Genomic DNA, 21,861 nt, shown 5'->3' with positions numbered 1-21,861 from the left:
GTGAATGAATCTCTGCCTTCAAAACATTCCTGAGAAGCTTTCTGAAGGGTTCAAGCTGAAAACAGAAGAATGGAGAAAGAGATATTCTAAAAGCTAGGAGGCAAGAGTCTGCGCTAAGATTTGGATGTGACAGGACCATGAGTGGATAGAGAATGTTTTGTTTCTTGAGTGGAAAGTGGGAAGCATTTTGGGAACAGGGTAAGGAAGAGAGAGGAGGCTCCAATGTTTCCAAGGAGTCCTGCCCACACCAAGAAGTCTGGACTGGAGGTTATTTGCTTCAAACATGTCATCTCAAGCGTGCGTGATCTATTTGGAGCAAATAAAGTCAAGGGGAGTTTTAAACAGGAGAGTTTTCAGAGCAGTGGAGTCTGAAAAGTTGCCCTAAAATAAGGTTGAGCATAAGAAAGTCCTTCCTGCTTCTGGAAAAAGTGGACTGTGGATGCTCACTCTTTGGGGCCAGACAGAGAAGAGTTAAAAATTATGTGCTGGGTGCGGTAGCTCAGGCCTGTAATCCTCGGAGGCCGAGGTGGGTGGATCATGAGGTCAGTTTGAGACCAGCCTGGCCAACATAGTGAAAACCACGTCTCTCCTAAAAATACAAAAATTAGCTGAGCATGGTGGCGCATGCCTGTAGTCCCAGTTACTTGAGAGGCTGTGGCAGGAGAATCACTTGAACCCAGGAGGCAGAGGTTGTGGTGAGCTGAGATTACACCACTGCACTCCAGCCTGGGGAACAGAGCTAGACTCCATCTCAAAAAAAAAAAAAAAAAAATTGTGTTATTTCTCCCTTTTGCACCTAATCTCCCACTGGAGATGACTGCAACTTTCCTGTGAATTCTGAACCTGCTGCCAAAAGATACTGCTTTATATTCCATGATTTTTGTGTAAACCTTTGTGGTGAGAATTGGAGAAAGCTGAATTTGCTGCTTTGCATCGAGAGTGAGGAGGCCAAGTTAGGCTCCCATGTTAATTTGCAGAAAGCCCATATTCCCGATCTGGTAGGGATGGTGGTGCTGAAGGTGTTGGAAACCAAAATCTTGGCAGAAACGGAGTCAGCTTTGAACATGGTGCACATTTGGACCAAGGGACTAGTGATGATTCAGGTCAGGATGTTGGGAACTGTATTGGTCCGTTCTTGCGCTACTATAAAGAACTACCTGAGACTGGGTCATTTATAAAGAAAAGAGGTTTAATTGGCTAATGATTCCACAGGCTCTAAAGGAATCACGGCTGAGGAGTCCCTAAGAAACTTGCATCATGGCAGAAGGCAAAGGGGAAGCAGGCACATCTTTACATAGCAGGAGAGAGAGAGCAAGGGGGGTAGGTTCTATATACTTTCAAACAACCAGATCTTGTGATCTATCACAAGAACAGCACCAAAGGGGAAGTCCACCCCCATGATCTAGTCACATTCCACCAGGCCCCACGTCCAACATTGGGGATTACAATTTGACATGAGATTTGGATGGGGACACAGACTCAAACCACATCAGACACCAAAGAAATATTTTATTTTCAGTTGTCAATGGAATTCTGATGAGAAATAAATGTATCTTGCCAATAACTTACAAAGTAATAAAACCGGCCATGTGCGATGGCTTACGTCTGTTAATCCCAGCACTTTGGGAGGCTGAAGCGGGTGGATCACAAGGTCAGGAGATCAAGACCATCCTGGCCAACGTGTTGAAACTCTGTCTCTACTAAAAATACAAAAATTAACTGGACGTGGTGGCGCATGCCTCTAATCCCAGCTACTTGGGAGGCTGAGGCAGGATAATAGCTTGAACCAGGGAGCCAGAGCTTGCAGTGAGCTGAGATCGTGCCACAGCACTCCAGCCTGGTGACAGAGTGAGACTCTGTCTAAAGCAAAAAAACAAACCAAAACAATTCGCCTGAAAATGTATAATATATTGACACTTTTTAGTATTTAAAAAGTTTTCAGTGATACCCTGTATCTACAAAAAAAAAAAAAACAAAAGAGCAAGACAAAAACAAACAGGCGTGGTGATGTGCACCTGTAGTCCCAGCTACCCAGGAGGCTGCGGTGGGAGGATTGCTTGAGCCTAAAAGTTCAAGCTATGATCTCACCACTGTACTCTAGCCTGGATGACAGAGCGAGACTGTGTCTAAAAAAATTTTTTTAATTAAAAAAAAATTCATCTTGACTTGCTTTTCATGTGAATCTGGTATACTTGCTACTTTTTGATAATGCTTTGCACTTTTTAAATTGTGGTAAAAACATTACATAAAACTTCCATCTTCCCCATTTTAAGTGTCCAGCTCAGAGGCATTAAGTGCATTCACACTGATGTGCAACCATCACCACCATCTAGCTCTAGAACTTTTTGTCTTACATAAGTGAAAATTACCCATTAAATAATAACTCCGTTTCCTCCTCCGCCGACCCCATCCCCTGGCAACCACCATTCTACTTCCTGTCTCCATGACATTTGATTAGTCTAGATACCTCATATAAGTGGAATCATACAGTATTTGTCCTTTTGTGTCTGGCTTATTTAACTCGGTGTAATGTTTCCAAAATTCATCCATGTTGTAGCATACATCAGAATGTACTTTCTTTTTGAGGTTGAATGATACGCCATTGCATGTATACGTTATGTTTTATTTATTAATCCATCAATGGACATTGAGGTTGCTTCTGCCTTTTGGGTAATGCGAATAATGCTGCTATGAACATGGGTGTGCAAATATCTCTTTGAGTTTCTGCTCCTAATTCTTTTTTTTTTTTTTTTTTTTTTTTTGAGCTGGAGCCTTGCTCTTTTGCCCAGGCTGGACTGCAGTGCCATGCTGTGATCTCGGCTCACTGCAACCTCCGCCTCCCAGGTTCAAGCAATTTTCACTTGATTCTCCTGCCTCAGCCTCTCAAGTAGCTGGAATTAAAGGCTCAAACCAATACACCAGGCTAATTTTTTTATATTTTTGGTAGATTTGGGGTTTCACCATGTTGGCCAGGCTAGTCTTGAACTCTTGAACTCAAGTGATCTACCCGCCTTGGCCTCCCAGAGTGCTGGGATTACAGGTGTGAGCCACCATGCCTGGCCTTCTGCTTCTAATTCTTTTAGATATAACCCTGAAGTGACGATGCTAGATTATTTTAGTGTTCTGTGCCCAGGTCTTAATTTATGGAGATGACTGAGTGATGACATGGAGAGACCAGTGCCACTTAAGTTTTTTTTTTTTTTTTTGAGATGGAGTTTCGCTCTTGTGCAGGCTAGAGTGCAACTGTGTGACCTCGGCTCACTGCAATCTCTGTCTCCCGGGTTCGAGCGATTCTCCTGCCTCAGCCTCCCAAGTAGCTGGGCTTGTAGACTCCCACCACCACGTGTGGCTAATATTTTGTATATTTAGTAGAGACAGGGTTTCACCATGTTGGCCAGTCTGGTCTTGAACTCCTGATCTCACGTGATCTGCCTGCTTTGGCCTCCCAAAGTGCTGGGATTACATGGGTGAGCCACCACGCCTGGCCAATTGAAGATTTTTATTCCTTACATTTTTTTTTTTTTTTTTTTTTTTTGAGACGGAGTCTTGCTCTGTCGCCCAGGCTGGAGTGCAGTGGCCGCATCTCAGCTCACTGCAAGCTCCGCCTCCCGGGTCTACGCCATTCTCCTGCCTCAGCCTCCCGAGTAGCTGGGACTACAGGCGCCCACCACCTCACCCGGCTAGTTTTTTGTATTTTTTAGTAGAGATGGGGTTTCACCGTATTAGCCAGGCTGGTCTCGATCTCCTGACCTTGTGATCCGCCCATCTCGGCCTCCCAAAGTGCTGGGATTACAGGCTTGAGCCACCGCGCCCGGCCTATTCCTTACATTTTTCCAGGAAGGGGGCATGCCACACTACACCACAGCACGTGAGGAGCACTAGGTTTTGGTCTGGACGCAGAAGATAGCAGTGAAGGGGAAAATCTAGGGTAAAGCCTTTACTGGGAACTCCAAGGGAAACAGGGCAAGTTTGAGCATAGGATGGGTTAGTTTAAATAATTCTGGTTGGCTTTGGGCTATAGGGATGGTCTCTAGAGGCTTGGTTTGTGCCCTGGGTATGTAGAGTATGGGAAATAGTGGCCAGCGAGAGTTAGCTAAGGAGTTGGCTGGTCTACAGACTGGGATTGGTCGTTTGGCATATGAAAGACATGCTTATAGACAAATCATTGTATTTGGGAATTAGGTAGCTTTGGGAGGGGCATTCTCTCCCATGATTTGCAAGGCCCTCAAAAGCCAGAGCAACAAAAATACAGAAAATAAGATATAGTTAATATAATTGGCTCGGTGATGAATGGATCCCAAATAGACAGACACAGAAGCTAAGAAAACCCAGAACACATGGTAATTCTTCTTTTGCATTTTTTGAGGAAACCACATAGTGTTTTGCATAGTGCCTGCAAAATCTTCCATTCCTACCAACATTCTACAAGGTTGTCAATTCATCTGGTCTTCACCATCACTTACGTTCTGTTTCTTCTTTGTTTTATAGTAGCCATCCAAATGGGTGTGAAGTGGTATCTCACTGTGATTTTGATTTTGATTTCCCTGATGATTAGTGATGCCGAGCATCTTTTCATGTGCTTCTTGGCCATTTGTATGTCTTTGGAGAATTCTCATTAAGACATTTGCCCATTTGTATGTATGTATGTATGTATGTATGTATGTATGTATGTATGTATGTATTGAGATGGAGTCTCTGTTGCCCAGGCTGGAATGCAATGGCCTAGTCTCGGCTCACTGCAACCTCTGTCTCCTGGGATCAAGCAATTCTCCTGCCTCAACCTCATGAGTAGCTAGGATTACAGATGTGCACCACCATGCCTGGCCAATTTTTGTATCTTTAGTAGAGACGGAGTTTCACCATGTTGACCAGGCTGGTCTTGAACTCCTGACCTCAAATGATCCACTCACCTCAGCCTCCCAAAGTGCTGGGATTACAGGCGTGAGCCGCTGCACCTGGCTTGGCCCATTTTAAAATCACGTTTTTGTTTTTTTTTAAATGTCGATTATAGAATTCTTTTTTTTTTTTTTTTTTTTGATAGAGTCTCACTCTGTCGCCCAGGCATGATCTTGGCTCACTGCAACCTCCACCTTCCGGGTTCAAGCGATTCTCTTTCTTCAGCCTCACAAGTAGCTGGGATTACAGACGTGCACTACCACGCCCAGCTAATTTTTGTATTTTTAGTAGAGACGTGATTTCACCTTGTTGTCCAGGCTGGTCTTAAACCGTTGGCCTCCTGTGATTCACCCACCTTGGCCTCCCAAAATGCTAGGCTTACAGGCATGAGCCACCGTGCCTGGCTGAGGAGTCTTATATCTATGTGTACTATTAACATCTTATCAAATATGTAATTTGCAAATATTTTCTCCCATTTTATGTGTTGCCTTTTCACTCTGTTGATTGTGTCCTTTGATGCACAGAAGGTTTTGATTTTGATATACTCCAGTTTATCTATTTTTGTGTTTCCTTAGCTTTTGGTGTTGTAGTCAAGAAATCATTGCCAAATCCCAAGTTATGAAGCTTTTTTTCTGACAGTTTTATAGCTTTAGGTCTTATATTTAGGTCTCTGATCTATTTCAAGTTCATTTTTGTATATGATGTAAGGAAAGGGTGCAACTTCATTCTTTTGCATGTGGATATCCAGTTTTCCCAGTACCACGTGTTGAAAAGGCTGTCCTTTCCCCATTGAAGGTCTTGGCACACTTGTTGAAAATCATTTGACCATATGGGAGAGCTTATTTCTGGGCTCTCTATTCTATTCCAGTTGCTATGTTTTGCATTCTTTTTAAAAAATATTTTTGGTCTTTACATTTCAGAATCAGCATTTCAAATGTGACTTGTAGGACTATGTGCAGTGAGGAAGATGGTTAATCATCCTATTCTGACCAGGAGTTCTGACAACTTTGCTGCTGTAGGCGAAGTGTCTAAGGCAGGTGTCGGCAAATTCTCCTCTAAAGGAGCTGCGTGTGTGTGTGTTTGTGTGTGTGAGTGAAAAAGAGGGTGAGATGTATTTTAAATTATTTTAAGAAATTGGCTTACATGATGGTACAGTCTTACAAGCCAAAAATCTGCAGAGTAGGCTGGTAGTCTGGAAACCCAGGGAAGAGTTGCGGTGTTAAGTGTTAAGTCTGAAACTAGTCTGGAGGCAGAATTCCCTCTCTTCCTCGAGAGATCTTCATCTGTTTTATTTTCTTTTTGTTTTTGTTTTTTGTTTGTTTTTTTTTTTTTTTGACACAGAGTCTCGCAGCCCAGGCTGGAGTGTGGTGGCACGATCTTGGCTCATTGCAACCTTTGCCTCCCAGGTTCAAGCGACTCTCCTACCTCAACCTCCTGAGTAGCTGAGACCACAGGTGCACACCACCATGCCTGGCTAATTTTTGTATTTTTAGTAGATACGGGGTTTTACCATGTTGGCCAGGCTGGTCTTGAACTCCTGACCTCAGGTGATCCATCTGCTTTGGCCTCCCAAAGTGCTGGGATTACAGGCATGAGCCACCGTGCCCGGCCTTAATCTGTTTTCTCTTAAGGCTTTCAACTGATTGGTTGAGGTTCACCCACATTTTGGAGGGTATTCTGCTTTACTCAGAGTTTACTGACATAAATGTTAATGTCATCCAAAAAGTACCTTCACAGCAATATTCAGGGTGGTATTTAGCCATGTATCTGGGACCAACCAGGTAGACATAGAAAATTAAACATCGGCTGGGCGCGGTGGCTCACGCCTGTAATCCCAGCGCTTTGGGAGTCTGAGGCGGGCAGGTTATGAGGTCAGGAGATCGAGACCATCCTGGCTAACATGGTGAAACCCTGTCTCTACTAAAAAAGAAAAATACGAAAAAATTAGCCTGGTGTGGTGTCGGGCGCCTGTAGTCCCAGCTACTCAGGAGGCTGAGGCAGGAGAATGGAGTGAACCTGGGAGGCAGAGCTTGCAGTGAGCCGAGATGGTACTACTGCACTCCAACCTGGGCGATAGAGTGAGACTCCGCCTCAAAAAAAAATAATAATAATTAAAAAATAAAATTAAATTTAAAAAAAAAGAAAATTAAACATCAGGGGCTGGGCACAGTGGCTCACGCCTGTAATCCCAGCACTTTGGGAGGCCAAGGTGGGTGGATCACAAGGTCAGGAGTTCGAGAACAGCCTGGCCAACATGGGGAAACCCCGTCTGTACTAAAAATACGAAAATTAGCCAGTTGTGATGGTGGGCACCTGTAATCCTAGCTACTTGGGAGGCTGAGGTAGGAGAATCACTTGAACCCGGGAGGTGGAGTTTGCAGTGAGCCAAGATTATGCCACTGCACTCTAGCCTGGGTGACAGAGCGAGACTTCTTTTCAAAAAAAAAAAAAAAAAAAAAAAAAAAAAAAAAAAATATATATATATATATATATATATATATATATATATATATATATATAAAAAACATCACAGGTTTACCTATTGTCAACATGGATGCCATAAGCATATCCTGGAACCTTACTTATTATCCAAATAAAGATATTAACAAGATTATACTCCTGCCTAACATGATACACCACCTTGTATACAACTAAAAAACACACCAACGTTTTAGTGCAAACAGAAGAGGATACAAAGTCTGTGGGTGATAGTCACTTTTTTCCTTTTTATCCTGTAACATAAAAACTATAACATGAAGTTAATAACATTGAAATACTGTAACATAAAGTCAATATATCTTATATGTTATGTGGTAAGGGGATAAGAGAGGAAAGAAAACTTTAAAAAATTTTTTTTTATTTTAAGACAGAGTCTCGTTCTGTCGCCCAGGCTGGAGTGCAGTGGTATGATCTCAGCTCACTGAAACCTCCACCTTCCTAGTTCAAGCAATTACCCTCCCTCAGCCTCCCGAGTAGCTGGGATTACAGGCTTACGCCACCACGCCTAGCTAATTTTTTTGTATTTTTAGTAGAGGTGGAGTTTCACCATGTTGGCCAGGCTAGTCTTGAACTCCTGACCTCAGGCAATTTGCCTGCCTCAGCCTCCCAAAGTGCTGGGATTACAGGCGTGAGCCACTGCACCTGGCCTAGCAATGACTTTATATACACACACATGCACATGCACAAACCTATTCATAAAAGATGAAACACTCAAGACAATTACAGTTCTGATTTCTGTAACTGGTCAGGTGGTCACAGCTCATATTTGTAATTACCTCTGTCTGCTATTCATCATGTATTCCCATTATCCTCAGCAAGTACCACAGCTGGTTGTGATTATTTACCTGGTGGGGTGACCCAAACCTTCAATTTCTGAAGGGTCTAGGCCAGTCATAGTCCTGCCTGAATTTGGTTGTTAGCGTTTTCCATGGGCTTTAGTCACAGAGCTTGGTTAATCCTAAAATACCCTAAGGGACGCCGGGCCATGGTGGCTCATGCCTGTAATCCCAGCACTTTGGGAGGCCGAGCTGGGCAGATCACGAGGTCAGGAGTTCGAGACCAGCCTGACCAACATGGTGAAACCTGTCTCTATTAAAAATACAAAAATTAGCTGGGCGTGGTGGCTCACGCCTGTAATCCCAGCTACTCGGGAGGCTGAGGCAGGAGAATTGCTTGAACCCCGGAGGCAGAGATTGCACTGAGCCGAGGTCACGCCACTGCACTCCAGCCTGGGCAACAGAGCGAGACTCCATCTCAAAAAAAAAAAAAAAAAATACCCTAAGGGACCCCTTGTACTTCACATATATTCTTCCTTACTTCCCTTATGAAGCAGAAGTCCGGTTTCCCCTTGGTAATCAGGATGAGTAGCACTAGCCAGCACAACAGAGTTCCCTTCTTTGTTGATTCAAAGGCATGAGAAGCCTAAAAGGGTTAGATTAGATAGCAGTCTTTTTTTTTTTTTTTTTTTTTTTTTTTGAGACAGAATCTCACTCTGTCACCCAGGCTGGAGTGCAGTGGCGCAATCTCGGCTCACTGCATCCTCTGCTGCCCGGGGTTCAAGCAATTCTTCTGCCTTAGCCTCCCCAGTAGTTGGGATTACAGGTGCCTGCCGCCGTGCCTGGTTAATTTTTGTATTTTTAGTAGAGACGGGGTTTCACCATCTTGTCCAGGCCAGTCTTGAACTCCTGACCTCATGATCCACCTGCCTCGGCCTCCTGAAGTGCCTGGATTACAGGTGTGAACCACTGTGCCCAGCCTAGATGGCAGTCTTAACTTCTAGTTCAGTCCAATCACTGCTGTTTCTACTGATGGAAGTATTCCTGCTGTTGGAACTAAGACTGCCAGAGCAGAAGAGTATGAGGTCATGGCGACAGGAAACACAAATTTTGCTAGATGGTCAACTAGGGATAATTGTGGAGGGCTGCCACTCCCATTTCTATCTTTTGGTTTCTAGCCTTGTCAACCCTGACTATGGGAGAAACAGCAATATATTGGATACTGACCCAGACAGTATACAGCCTCCTGAAAAGCCTTTCCCCCTGTCCTGTAAGGTATTACCAAATAGCTGGTACTGTAACTGAATCTTCAAAAGGCCTTTCCACCATTCTGTGAAATCATGTGCCTTAGGGTGGTGGGGAACATGGTAAGACCACCGAATTCTGTGAGCATGGGCCCATTGCTGCATTTTCTTTGCTATGAAGTGAGTTCCTTGGTTGAAAGCAATGTTGTCTGGAATACTATGACCGTGCATAAGGCATTTTGTGATTTTACAGAGGGAGCTTTTGACAGAAGCATTGCATGCAGTGTAAGCAAATCTGTATCCAGAGTAAGGGTCTGTTCTATTAAAGACAAAACACTGACCCTTCCATAATGGAGGGGATTCAATGTAATCAGCCTGCCACCGGGTAGCTAGCTGATCACCGTGGGGAATGGTACCATAGTGGAGACTCAGCGTTGGTCTCTGCTGAGGGTAGATTGGGCACTCAGTGGTGGCCACAGCTAGGTTGGCCTTGGTGAATGGGAGTTCATGTGGCCAAACCCGTGCGTAACCTTCATCCCTGCCATCGTGGCCACTTTGTTCATCATCCCATTGGGCAATGACAGAAAAATGAGCCTGACTGTATGTATGAAACAGGTCATCCTGTCCACTTGGTCATACAATCCTCCTGCTGAGTGGCCATTCACATGGCCACAAATGTCTTTACCTTTTTTTTTTTCCCCCCGGTTGATATAGAGAGGTCTATCTATAGGTCCATCTATCTCTTCCCAAGGCTTCCTTGTCACCAATTTTCCAATCATGCTCCTTCTACATTCCTGACCAGCCAAACCATTGGCCACAGCCTATAAATTGGTATATAATTGTGTGTCTGGCCATATGTCCTTCCAAACAAAATAAACAACCAGGAACACTGTCCCCAGCTCTACCCACTGGGAGGATTTGTCTTCGCTGCTGTTCTTCAGGGAGGTCTTCAGAAAGGCTCTGTAGTGCAGCAGTTGTCCACTTCTGGGTGATATGTGCATATTACGTAGAACCATCTGTAAACCAGGCCTGAGTCTTCTCTTTTTCCATTATCTGATTGAAGGGAATGCCCCATGAGCCACAGGGGCAGCTGGGATAGAGAAAGCAGTGTAGCAGGAGTGGGGGCCATGGACATTTGAGCCACTTCTTCATGTAACTTAATTATGTCTTCAGATCATGTTCTGGCTGTGTGGGCTTAACTTTACAGCTGGGCGGGTAAGATAACACCCAGTTCATGAAGGGCAGCTCAGGTTACGTGGTAACTTGGTGTCCTGTGGTTAAGCTTTTAGTCTCCATTAATGCCCAGTAGCAGGCCAACAGCTGTTTCTCAAAAGGAGAGTAGTTAATTACAGAGGATGCCAGGGCTTTGCGCCAATATCCTAAAGGCCTATGCTGCAACTTACCAATGAGGGCCTGCAAAGAGCTCCTAAAAACATTACTGTCTGCTACGGACACTTCAAGCATTATTGTGGTTTTTTTTTTTTTTTTTTTTTTTTTTTTTTGAGACAGGGTCTTGTTCTGTTTCCCAGGCTGTAGTGCAGTGCCATGATCCTGGCTCACTGCAGCCTCTGGCTCCTAGGTTCAAGCAATTCTCATGCCTCAGCCTCCTGAGTAGCTGGGATTACAGGGGTGTGCCACCATGCTCAGCTAATTTTTGTATTTTTAGTAGAGACAGGGTTTCACCACATTGACTAAACTGGTCTTGAACTCCTGACCTCAAGTCATCTACCTGCCTCAGCCTCCCAGAGTGCTGGGACTACAGGCGTGAGCCACCACACCTGGCCGCATCATTGGTTCTTGCAGAATCATGTGACCATAGAGACAGAGAAATTTACGTTGCAGCCTGAACCTGTTGCAGAAGCTTTTCTTGTTTTGGGATCCACTCAAAACTACAGCTTTTCAGGTCATGAATGTAGCACATGAACTGGGTATTTGAATCCCTGAGCTAATTTTCCCCCTACTTTGTTCAGTGAAATTAGGAGCAACTAGACAGTCTCATTATACTTGTTAGTTTGACAAAATGTTTGAAAGTATCATACATGTTAATCCAGAACCTTGCCTTTTATATTTATTTAATTTAAAGTATCTGGGCCGGGAGTGGTAGCTCATGCCTGTGATCCCAGCACTTTGGAAGGCCAAGGCGGGCGGATAACCTGAGGTCAGGAGTTCGAGACTGGCCTGGCCAACATGGTGAAATCCCATCTGTACTAAAAATACAAAAAGCAATTAGCTAGTGTTCTTCTGATTACTTGTAATTAATGCCTTTAAATCTAGTTAATTTAGAGTACCAATTTCAGAAACCAACCCCAGAACTAACTCAGAAAATTTATTCTTAAAATCTGTTTCCTATAGAACTATTCTTGGTAACAAAATCTGTGTGTGTTAGGGTTCTCCAGAAAAACAAAGTGAACTAATAGGATGTATATAGTCTCAGTCTCTGTCTGTCTCTCTCAGAATTCATCATGTGGTTATGGAGGCTGGCTAGTCCAAAATCTTCAGAGCAGGCTGTGGATTCAGGGAAGAGTTGATGTTGTAGCCCTAGACCAAGGGCAGTCTGGAGACAATTTCGTCTCCTTTTTCTTTGGTTTGTTTTCTCTTATGGGTTTCAATTGAATGGATGAGGTCCACCCATATTAAAGAAGGAATCTGCTTTACTCAGAGTCTACTGATTTAAACATTAACCCCATCTCAAAACATGCCATCATGGCACCATCCAGGTTGATGTTTGACCAAATACCTGGGTACCATGGCCTAGCCCCATTGAAACATAAGATCACTATCACAGTCAGATAACAAATACTTTTAGCTTTGTGGGTCATATGGTTTATGTTACAACTACTCAACTGTGTGGTTGTAGTCATAGACAATACATAAACAAATGGCCATGGCTGTGTTCCAATAACACTTTATTTATAGATACTAAAATTTGAACTTCATATAATGTTTACATCACAAAATAAACTTTTACTTGGATCCTTTCCTCCTTCCCCCTACCCACCATGTTAAAAAAAAAAAAAAAAAAAAAAAAGTACCGCAGCCGGTTGCAATGGTAGGTACCTGTGCATATCACTATGCCTGTAATCCCAGTTACTTGAGAGGCTGAGGCAGGAGGATCACTTGAGCCCAGGACTGCAAGGTTATATCGTGCTATAATTAAGCCTGTGATTGTGTCACTGCACTCCAGCCTGTGCAACATAGAGAGGCCCCATCTCTTTAAAAAAAATATACAGGCAGCAGGCAGGATTTGGCATAGTTTGCTGACCGTCAAGGGCTCTCTTTTCTAAAACCTGGATGTGGTAACAATATGTGCAAAGGCTATGGGTGAAGAGCTTTTTATTTTGTTGCTTGTGTTCCAGTTGGTGCATTCTCAAGAGTAGGTACTTTCTTTTCTTGCTCATTCTTTTCCTGAGCCTATCTTGGGATTTTCTAAGAAGGTTGCTATTAGTCTAGTCTTTTTCCAGCTGCTCCCTAGATTGAGGCGGGAGAGGAGAAATTCAGCAAAGATTTATCTCTCCTTATCAAGGCTGTCCCTCGCCTGCTTTCCTGTGGGACAGATGGTGCCTGTAGGCAAAAGTCTGGAAAATGTCAGCTGCCCCGTTACTTGGTGCTTTGAGCAGAAAGGCATGTTGGGTTAGTTCCTGGGCTCCAGTGCTTAATGTACCGTGTGTTCTGTTTTGTGTTTTTACCCATCTTTCTGCCTTGGCTTTAGGTTTTTGTATTTGCATTTATATAAACTTTTTATGGAATAAAATTATAATGAAGAGGAGCAGCATAGAGTTGGGGTTGAGAGCTGGCAGTACTGGAACCAGAATGCTTGGCTTGAATCTGGGCTCAAATGCTTGAGAGCTGTGTGACTTTGAGTATAGTTCTTCTGTTTTCTGGGCATCAGTTTCCTAATCTGTAAAAGGGATGGAAATAGGGCCAGGCATGATTCCTTAGGCCTGTAATCCCAGGTACTTGGGAGGCTGAGGTGGGAGGATAGCTTCAGCCTAGGAGGTCGAGGCTGCAGTGAGCCATGATTGTGCCACTGCACTCTAGCCTGGGTAACATAGCGAGACCCTGTCTCTTAAAAAAAAAAATAAAAAGAAAAGATGGAAATGAAATAGTAACTCACACGGTTTTTTGTTTTGTTTTGTTTTTTTGAGACAAAGTCTTGGAATCTCACTCTGTCACCCAGACTGGAGTGCAGTGATGTAATCATGGCTCACTGTAGCCTTGACCTCCTGGGTTCAAGCAATTCTCCTGTCCCAACTTCCTGAGTGGCTGGAGCTACAGGCACATGCTATCATGCCCGGCTAATTTTTGTATTGTTAATAGAGGTGGGGTCTCCCTATGTTATGCAGGCTGATCTGTAACTCCAAGGCTCAGGTGATCCCCCTGCTCAGCCTCCCAAAGTATTGGGATTATAGGCATGAGCCTACAGTGGCCATCACATGGTTTTTATTTTTTGTTTTTTATTTCTTTTTAATCTTTTTATAGTAGTCCTGAATCCAGAACATGATTTTTAAATGAACTAATGTTAACATACTTAGAAGAGTAACTGCTGCATAGTAAGGATATGGGTTTGTACAATAAATAAATGAAAAATAAAGAGAGCTGCTCACATAGAGTGCAGATTTCAAACCATCTAGTCTTTCTAGTTTTATTACATTGAATTTCTGCTTCTGAATTTTTAATTTTGTTATAAGAAGGATGTTAGTCCCTCTAAAGTATCATTTCCAATATTGTATATGTTCCATAAATTTTAAGGTTATTTACTTCAAATTATTTTATAATGCATATGCCTTTTATATTTGTTTTAGTTCTAATATATCAAATACAGCTTTCAAAAATATTTTAGTGTGTATAATTATCTCAGATTACAATTTGTAGAAGTCTTTTTTAAAAGACAAATATTATATTTAAAAGACCCTGCCACAAAAGTACTCCTTATGGCAGGGAAGATGGACTGGGATGATGTGGCAATTATGCAAAGAAAACTTCACATTATTTTGTATTTAAAACATAACCTGAGGCTGGTTGCGGTGGCTCATGCCTGTAATCCCAGCACTTTGGGAGGCCGAGGCAGGTGGATCATGAGGTCAGGAATTCGAGACCAGCCTGGCCAATATGGTGAATCCTCGTCTCTACTACAAATACAAAAATTAGCTGGGCGTGGTGACACGCACCTGTAGTCCCAGCTGCTTGGGAGGCTGAGGTAGGAGAATCACCTGAACCCGGGAGGCAGAGGTTGCAGTGAGCCGAGATCACGCCATTGCATTCCAGCCTGGGTGACAGAGTGAGACTCTGTCTCAAAAAGAAAAGAGAACAAAACAAAACAAAAAAACCTGATTTTACATTTTGTCGTGTCATACAGTTGTATGTGTTTTAAAATATTCTTCCACCCCATCCAAAAGTATTTTATCCAAGTAGCAGCACATCTTATTTCCATGCCTGGCTGGACTTGACTTACACTTGTCTCAAACTAAGGAAAAAGAAAGTAATTTATAACAGTCAAAAGACCTCTACTTCTCAATAAGTTAGGGGGGAAAATGGTCTCAATCTACCACTCACTTTTCTGCTAGAATTTCTTAATGTAGCATCAGTGTTTCACAATGTAATCGAAAACTCAAAATACAAATCTTCTTTTATTTTATTTTATTTATGTTTTGAGATGGAGTCTTGCTCTGTTGCTCAGGCTGGACAGTGCAGTGGCGTGATCTTGGCTCACTGCAACCTCCACCTCCCAGGTTCAAATGATTCTCCTGCCTCAGCCTCCTGAGTAGCTGGGACTACAGACGCACGCCACCACGCCTGGCTAATTTTTGTATTTTTAGTATAGACGGGGTTTCAATGTGTTGGCCAGGATGGTCTCGATCTCCTGACCTTGTGATCTGCCCGCCTCGGCCTCCCAAAGTGCTGGGATTACAGGTGTGAGTCACCGCACCCAGCCTCAGAACAGTTTATGTTTACAAAATTATTTCAAAGATAGTAGAGAGTTCCCATGTGTCTCATATGTTTCCCCTATTAACATGTTACACTTGTGTCATTGATGTACCAATATTGGTACATTTTAATTAACTTTTATAACATACTTTATCCAGATGTCTTCAGTTTTTCTAAAATACCCTTTTACTGTTCCAGGATCTCATCCAGGAAATCACAGTACAGCTAGTACTCTTATGTCTCAAGGTTGTTCTTGGTTGTGACATTTTCTCCCTTTATTTTGATGACCTTGACAGTTTTGGGGATTACTGGTCAAATGTTTGTAGAATGTCCCTGAATTAGGGTTTTTAAAAACTGATTTATAATTCACATACTATAACATTTACCCCTTTAAAATATATAATTCAGTGCTTTTGAGTATACTCACAATGTTTCCCAACCATCCTATGGTTGGAAAATTAGATAAACTATTATCTAATTCCAGAAATTCCAGAATATTTTGATCATCTGGAAAGAAACCTCATAACCAACAGCAATTACTCTCCTTTCACTCCTCTCCCATCCCCTGAAAATCACTAATCTGCTTTCTGTCTATATGGATTTGCCTATTCTTTTTTTTTTTTTTGAGACAGAGTCTCGCTCTCTCACCCAGGCTGGAGTGCATTGGCGCAGTCTCGGCTCACTGCAACCCCTGCCTCCTGGGTTCAAGTGATTCTCCTGCCTCAGCCTCCTGAGTAGCTGGGATTACAGGCATGTGCCACCACACCCAGCTAATTTTTGTATTTTTAGTAGAGACAAGGTTTTGCCATGTTGGCCAGACTGGTCTTGAACTCCTGACCTCAGGTGATCCACCCGCCTTGGCCTCCCAAAGTGCTGGGATAACAGGCGTGAGCCGCCACACTCACCCTGGATTTGTCAATTCTTATCATATAAAAGGAACCATAATAATGCCTGACATGTTGGCTCATGCCTGCAATCCCAGTACTTTGGGAGGCCAAAGTGGGACGGTTTTTTTTTTTTTTTTTGATTTTTTTTTTTTTTTTTTTGAGACGGAGTCTCGCTCTGTCGCCCAGGCTGGAGTGCAGTGGCCGGATCTCAGCTCACTGCAAGCTCCGCCTCCCGGGTTCACGCCATTCTCCTGCCTCAGCCTCCCGAGTAGCTGGGACTACAGGCGCCCGCCACCTCGCGCGGCTAATTTTTTGTATTTTTTAGTAGAGACGGGGTTTCACTGGGTTAGCCAGGATGGTCTCGATCTCCTGACCTCATGATCCGCCCGTCTCGGCCTCCCAAAGTGCTGGGATTACAGGCTTGAGCCACCGCGCCCGGCGGACGATTTTTTTAGTGTAGGAGTTGGAGACCTCTCTGGGCAACATAGTTAGACCAGGTCTCTACAAAAAATAAAAAAATTAGCTGGCATGGTGGCGCATGCCTGTAGTCCCAGCTACTAAGGAAGCTGAGGTGGGAGAATTACTTGAGCCCAGGAGGTCGAGGCTGCAGTAAGCCATGATTGTGCCAGTGCACTCCAGCCTGGGTGACAGAGTGAGACTGTTAAACAAACAAACAAAAAACAAAAAAAAAAATATGTAGCCTTTTCTGTCTAGCTGCTTTCACTCAGCATAATGTTGTCAGGGTTCATCCATGTTTTTTCATGAATCAACACGCCATTCCTTTTTATAGCAGTATAATATTCCATAGTACCATGCCATAGTTGTTTTCTTTTTTCTTTTCTTTTCTTTTCTTTTTTTTTTTTTTTTGAGAAAGGGTCTCACTCTGTTGCCCAGGCTAAAGTGCAATGGTGTAATCATAGTTCACTGCAGCCTCGACCTCCCTGGCTCAAGCAATCCTCCCACCTCAGTTTGGGTAGCTGGGACTAGAGGCACGCACCACTATGCCTAACTAATTTTTAAAAAAATTTTTAGTAGAGATGGAGTCTTGCTGTTAGGGAGATCTCAGACTCCTGAGTTCAAGCAATCCTCTCACCTTGGCTTCTAAAAGTGTTGGGATAGCAGGCGTGAGCCACCGCATCTGACCTCAGATTTTGTTTATTCATTCATCAGTTGAAGAGCATTTGAGTTGTTTCTAGTTTTTAACTTTTTTTTTTTTTTTCTTGAGGCGGAGTCTCACTCTGTCACCCAGGCTGGAGTGCAATGGCATGGTCTTGGCTCACTGCAACCTCCGCCTCCTGGGTTCAAGTGATTCTCCTGCCACAGCCTCCTGAGTAGCTGGAACTACAGGTGTGTGCCCCCACACCCGGCTAATTTTTGTATTTTTAGTAGAGATGGGGTTTCACTATGTTGGCCAGGCTGGTCTCGAACTCCTGACCTCGTGATCCGCCAGCCTCAGCCTCCTAAAGTGCTGGGATTACAGGCATAAGCCACCGCGCCCGACCCCCAGTTTTTAGTATTATAAATAAGGCTGCTATGAAAATGCATAGACATGTTTTTGCATTAATTTATGCTTTCATTTCTTTTTTTTTTTTTTTAAAGACAGGTTTGGCTCCATTCCCCAGACTGGAGTGCAGTGGTGCGACCACAGCTTACTGCAGTCTTCACCTCTCAGGCTCAAGTGATTCTCCTACCTCAGCCTCCTGAGTAGCTGGGACTAGAGGTGTTGCAACACCACATTTGGCTTTTTTTTTTTTTTTTTTTTTGTAGAGACAGGTCTTGCTATGCTGCCCAGGCTGGTCTCGAACTCCTGGATTCAAGCGATCTGCCTGCCTCAGCCTCCCAAAGCGTTGGGATTACAGGCTTGAGCCCCTGTGCCCAGCCCCTATGTTTTCATTTCATTTTTTTTTTTCTTTGAGACGGAGTCCTGCTCTGTCGCCCAGGCTGGAGTGCAATGGCGCCATCTCCCTCACCGCAACCTCCAGCTCCCAGGCTCAAGGGAGGCTTCTGCCTCAGCCTCCCAGGCAGCTGGGACTACAGGCACCCGCCACCATGCCTGGCTAATGTTTGTATTTTTTAGTAGAGATGGGGTTTTACCATGTTGGTCAGGCTGATCACGAACTCCTGATCTCAGGTGATCCACCCGTCTCGGCCTCCCAAAGTGCTATATTACAGGCGTGAGCCACCGCGCCTGGCGTTTTCATTTCGTTCTGATCTGCTTGGGAGTAGAATTGTAGGTCACACGGTAACTTCAGGGTTAACATTTGTAAGCATTGCCAAACTCTTCCACTGTGGCTGTGCTGTTTTACATCCCAATCAGCAGTGTTAGAGGGTTCCAATTTCTCCACCTCCTCCACAACACTTGTCATTGTCTTTTTAATTATAGCCCCAAGTGGCATCTCATTGTGGTTTTCATTTGTATTTCTCTAATGACTTAACGATTGTATCTTTTCATGTGCTTATTGGCCGTTGGTATTTGAGAACCATTTTAATCCTTTGCCCATTTAAAAAAAATGTTTTTGTCCTTTTGTTGTTGAATAGTAACACTTTTTTTTTTTTTTGAGACAGAGTGTCGCTCTTATTACCCAGGCAAGAGTGCAGTGGCATGATCTGGGTTCACTGCAATCTTGGCCTCCTGGGTTAAAGGGATTCTCCTGGCCTCAGCCTCCCAAGTAGCTGGGACTATAGACATGTGCCACCATGCCCAGCTAATTTTCATATTTCTAATAAAGACGGGGTTTCACCACGTTGGCCAGAATAGTCTCGAACTGCTGGCCTCAAATGATCCGCCTGCCTCGGTCTCCCAAAGTGCTGGGATTACACTTATGAGCCACTATGCCCAGCCAAGTAGTAACACTTCTTTACACATTCTGAATACTACACTCCTAGTAGCTTTATGATTTGCAAATATTTTCTCCCATTTTCTTGGCTGTCTTTTCACTTTCTTAATGTCCCTTGAAGCAAAAACTTTTATGTAACTGTGAAGTTCAGTTTATTTATTATTTTTGATTGCCTTTGTTTTAGATGTCATATCTAAGAAACTGTTGCCTAATTCAAGGTTACGCAGATTTATATATATACACACATATATTTATACATGTATATATAAGTATACATGGAATATATATGTGAAATATACACATACACAAATGTTATATATCACATTTATACATAGGTATATATGTGTATATATACATATATAACATGTGTATATATGTTCTATAACAAATGACTTATAGTTTATTGATGTATTTTGAGTTAATTTTTGTACATGGTATGATGCAAGGGTTCTGATTAGTTTTTCTAGTCTCCTTTGTCTATTCTGTACAGAACCGTTTTATTGCAAGTTTAGTGTGCTTTAAGTACATAACCTTCAGTGTTTGGCTTGGGGATAAATGTAGACTTTGGGAAAACTGAATTTTTGGGACACCTGTCAGGGTCTACTAGCATATCATAGTGGAGTTTAGCGGCAATGTCTCCTTCTCTGTATCTTCACTCCCCAGTTGTAGAATATGCTGAATCAGACCTATTACTAACTAGTATAAAATATGAGTGAGCCTAATGGCAGTTCTCTTTGTATTTTCTGTAAAGCCCAGGACACCCATTATGACTTCTCAGACTCCAAAGCGAATTTCCTAATGCAGTAGAACATACAGGAGATTATGAGGAAAGGCAGTCAGAGTTTGAAAAGAGAACATACCAGAAACAATGGAAGATAAGTCCAAGAAACTAGATAAGTGCAAGTTGAGAATTGAATGTAGTTTATTTCTTTTTAATAATACTTATATTTTAATTGTAAAAGTAATTCATAATCATTGCAAAAAGTACGAAACACTGTAAAAATTAAAAATACAAAACAATCTCAACTTGTGACAGCCAAGAGAAACCTGAGGAAACATGACTATAACGTTTGTGGCATGTAAGTTTGGTGTCTACAATGGAAAAAGGATATTAGGAAAAAAAAAGAGGAAATATAAGATACAGACATTAGTTAAAACAATGAGAATAAAAAATGAATACCCAATTTCTACTCCTAGAAGAAATGGTACTGTAACATTTGGTGACGTTCTAAGAGCCAACATTTTTACCCAGCTTTTACTAGGACCTGTTCTAAATAGTATTTTAGCTCATTTAATTGTTAAGCCATTGTATAAAGTAAATAGAATCCCTTCTTTTGTTACAGATTAGGAATTTAATACACAGAGGGTTAAGTAACTTGCTCAAAGTAACATTGTTGTGGAGAGTCAAAGCTGGAATTTGAATCAAAAGAGCCTGAGTCCAAAGGCATGGTTTTTGTCACTGGACTATAATGGTATGTGTTCTTTCATACTTTTTTCAGTGTACGAATAAACATACAGTATGCCTTTATTTATTTTTTTGAGACAGAGTCTTGCTCTGTCACCAGGCTGGACTGCAGTGGTGCGATCTCAGCTCACTGCAACCTCTGCCTCCTGGGTTCAAGCAGTTCTCCTGCCTCAGCCTCCCGAGTAGCTAGGACAACAGGCACGCACCATCACGCCCAGCTAATTTTTCTGTTTTTTTTGTAGAGATGGGGTTTCACCATGTTGGCCAGGATGGTCTCGATCTGACCTCGTGATCTGCCCGCCTTGGCCTCCTGAAGTGCTGGGATTACAGGTGTGAGCCACTGTGCCCAGCCTACATTTTATTTTTCGATTCACTCCTGTGATCAGAGTCAACTTCCCATGTTATTTTATGTGAATATGTATCAATGAACTATTAGAAATTGCAATGTTTTTGTAGGTCAAAAAAATTGAATATTGACAATTTTATATGGTTCAGCCTAATAGATCATTTTTTCCATCAGCGATATTGCATGTTATTGTTTATATATACGTTTATTTACTTAGCCTATCTGTTCTCTGTGAGGAACATTACACAGTTTCTGAGATTTTGTTATGATAAAAGTCAGCATTGATAAGCCTCTGTGCACTTCTTTTAATGTAGGATCATTGGGAACTGAGCAGTAGCTTACAGGGCTTGAGAGGGGATTTAACCATTTAGTCAACCTCCACTCCTATCACCCTCCCTTCTTTGATAATGGGCAATTGAGAAAGGGCAAATGTGTATAAAAACTATGCAGATACAGTTTCAGGATTATTTCCTTCTTCTTCTCAGCAGTGTCTTTTCCCAAGCTACATCAGTATCTAAATTTTGGAGTTACGGATGCTTCCGTTATTTCTGCAGATAGAATATTATTAGGTCAAAAATAATGTTTCCTTGTCCATTAGTATTATATAAAAGTGTCAGTTTCTCCCCACTCCAGCTATCATTGATTATTGGCAAAAATTTTAATGTATCCAAGTCTAATAGGCAAAGAAAGGCTCTCTTACTTAGATCTTAGGTGGGGGGTCTAAGTTCATATTTTTGTTTTACAAGAATTGAATAGCCAGTGTTTTTGAATTGAATGATCTATCCGTTCTGTATAGGGCAGTTTAATTATATTGTGATTTTGGGGAAGATATTTTTCACAATTTACCCCCTCAAAATGTAGAAAGTAGAAAAAAGGAAGAAAGATCCCACCAAATTTGAACAATGTAGCGTGTTTTTAGAGTTAGGGAGATTTTCTTCTGGAAGGATTTCAAGTCTGGCATATTTTCATTGATTGTGGTTATGGCG

General features: G+C 42.6%; 1 long non-coding RNA gene across 1 annotated transcript in view; it reads left to right on the top strand.

The window, feature by feature from the left end:
• LOC126958888 (uncharacterized) overlaps positions 1-20,786 on the top strand; it is a 37,487-nt gene extending 16,701 nt beyond the window's left edge. Inside the window, exon 4 of the long non-coding RNA XR_007727398.1 lies at positions 20,408-20,786. This is a non-coding gene — a long non-coding RNA (uncharacterized LOC126958888). The remainder of the gene's footprint in view (positions 1-20,407) is intronic.
• Positions 20,787-21,861: the final 1,075 nt, after the last annotated feature.

This window comes from Macaca thibetana, chromosome 7, assembly GCF_024542745.1.
Source record: "Macaca thibetana thibetana isolate TM-01 chromosome 7, ASM2454274v1, whole genome shotgun sequence".
Classification (NCBI taxonomy): domain Eukaryota; kingdom Metazoa; phylum Chordata; class Mammalia; order Primates; family Cercopithecidae; genus Macaca; species Macaca thibetana.
The sequence above is the reverse complement of the archived record's forward strand: the minus strand, read 5'-3'. Positions and strand labels throughout refer to the sequence as shown.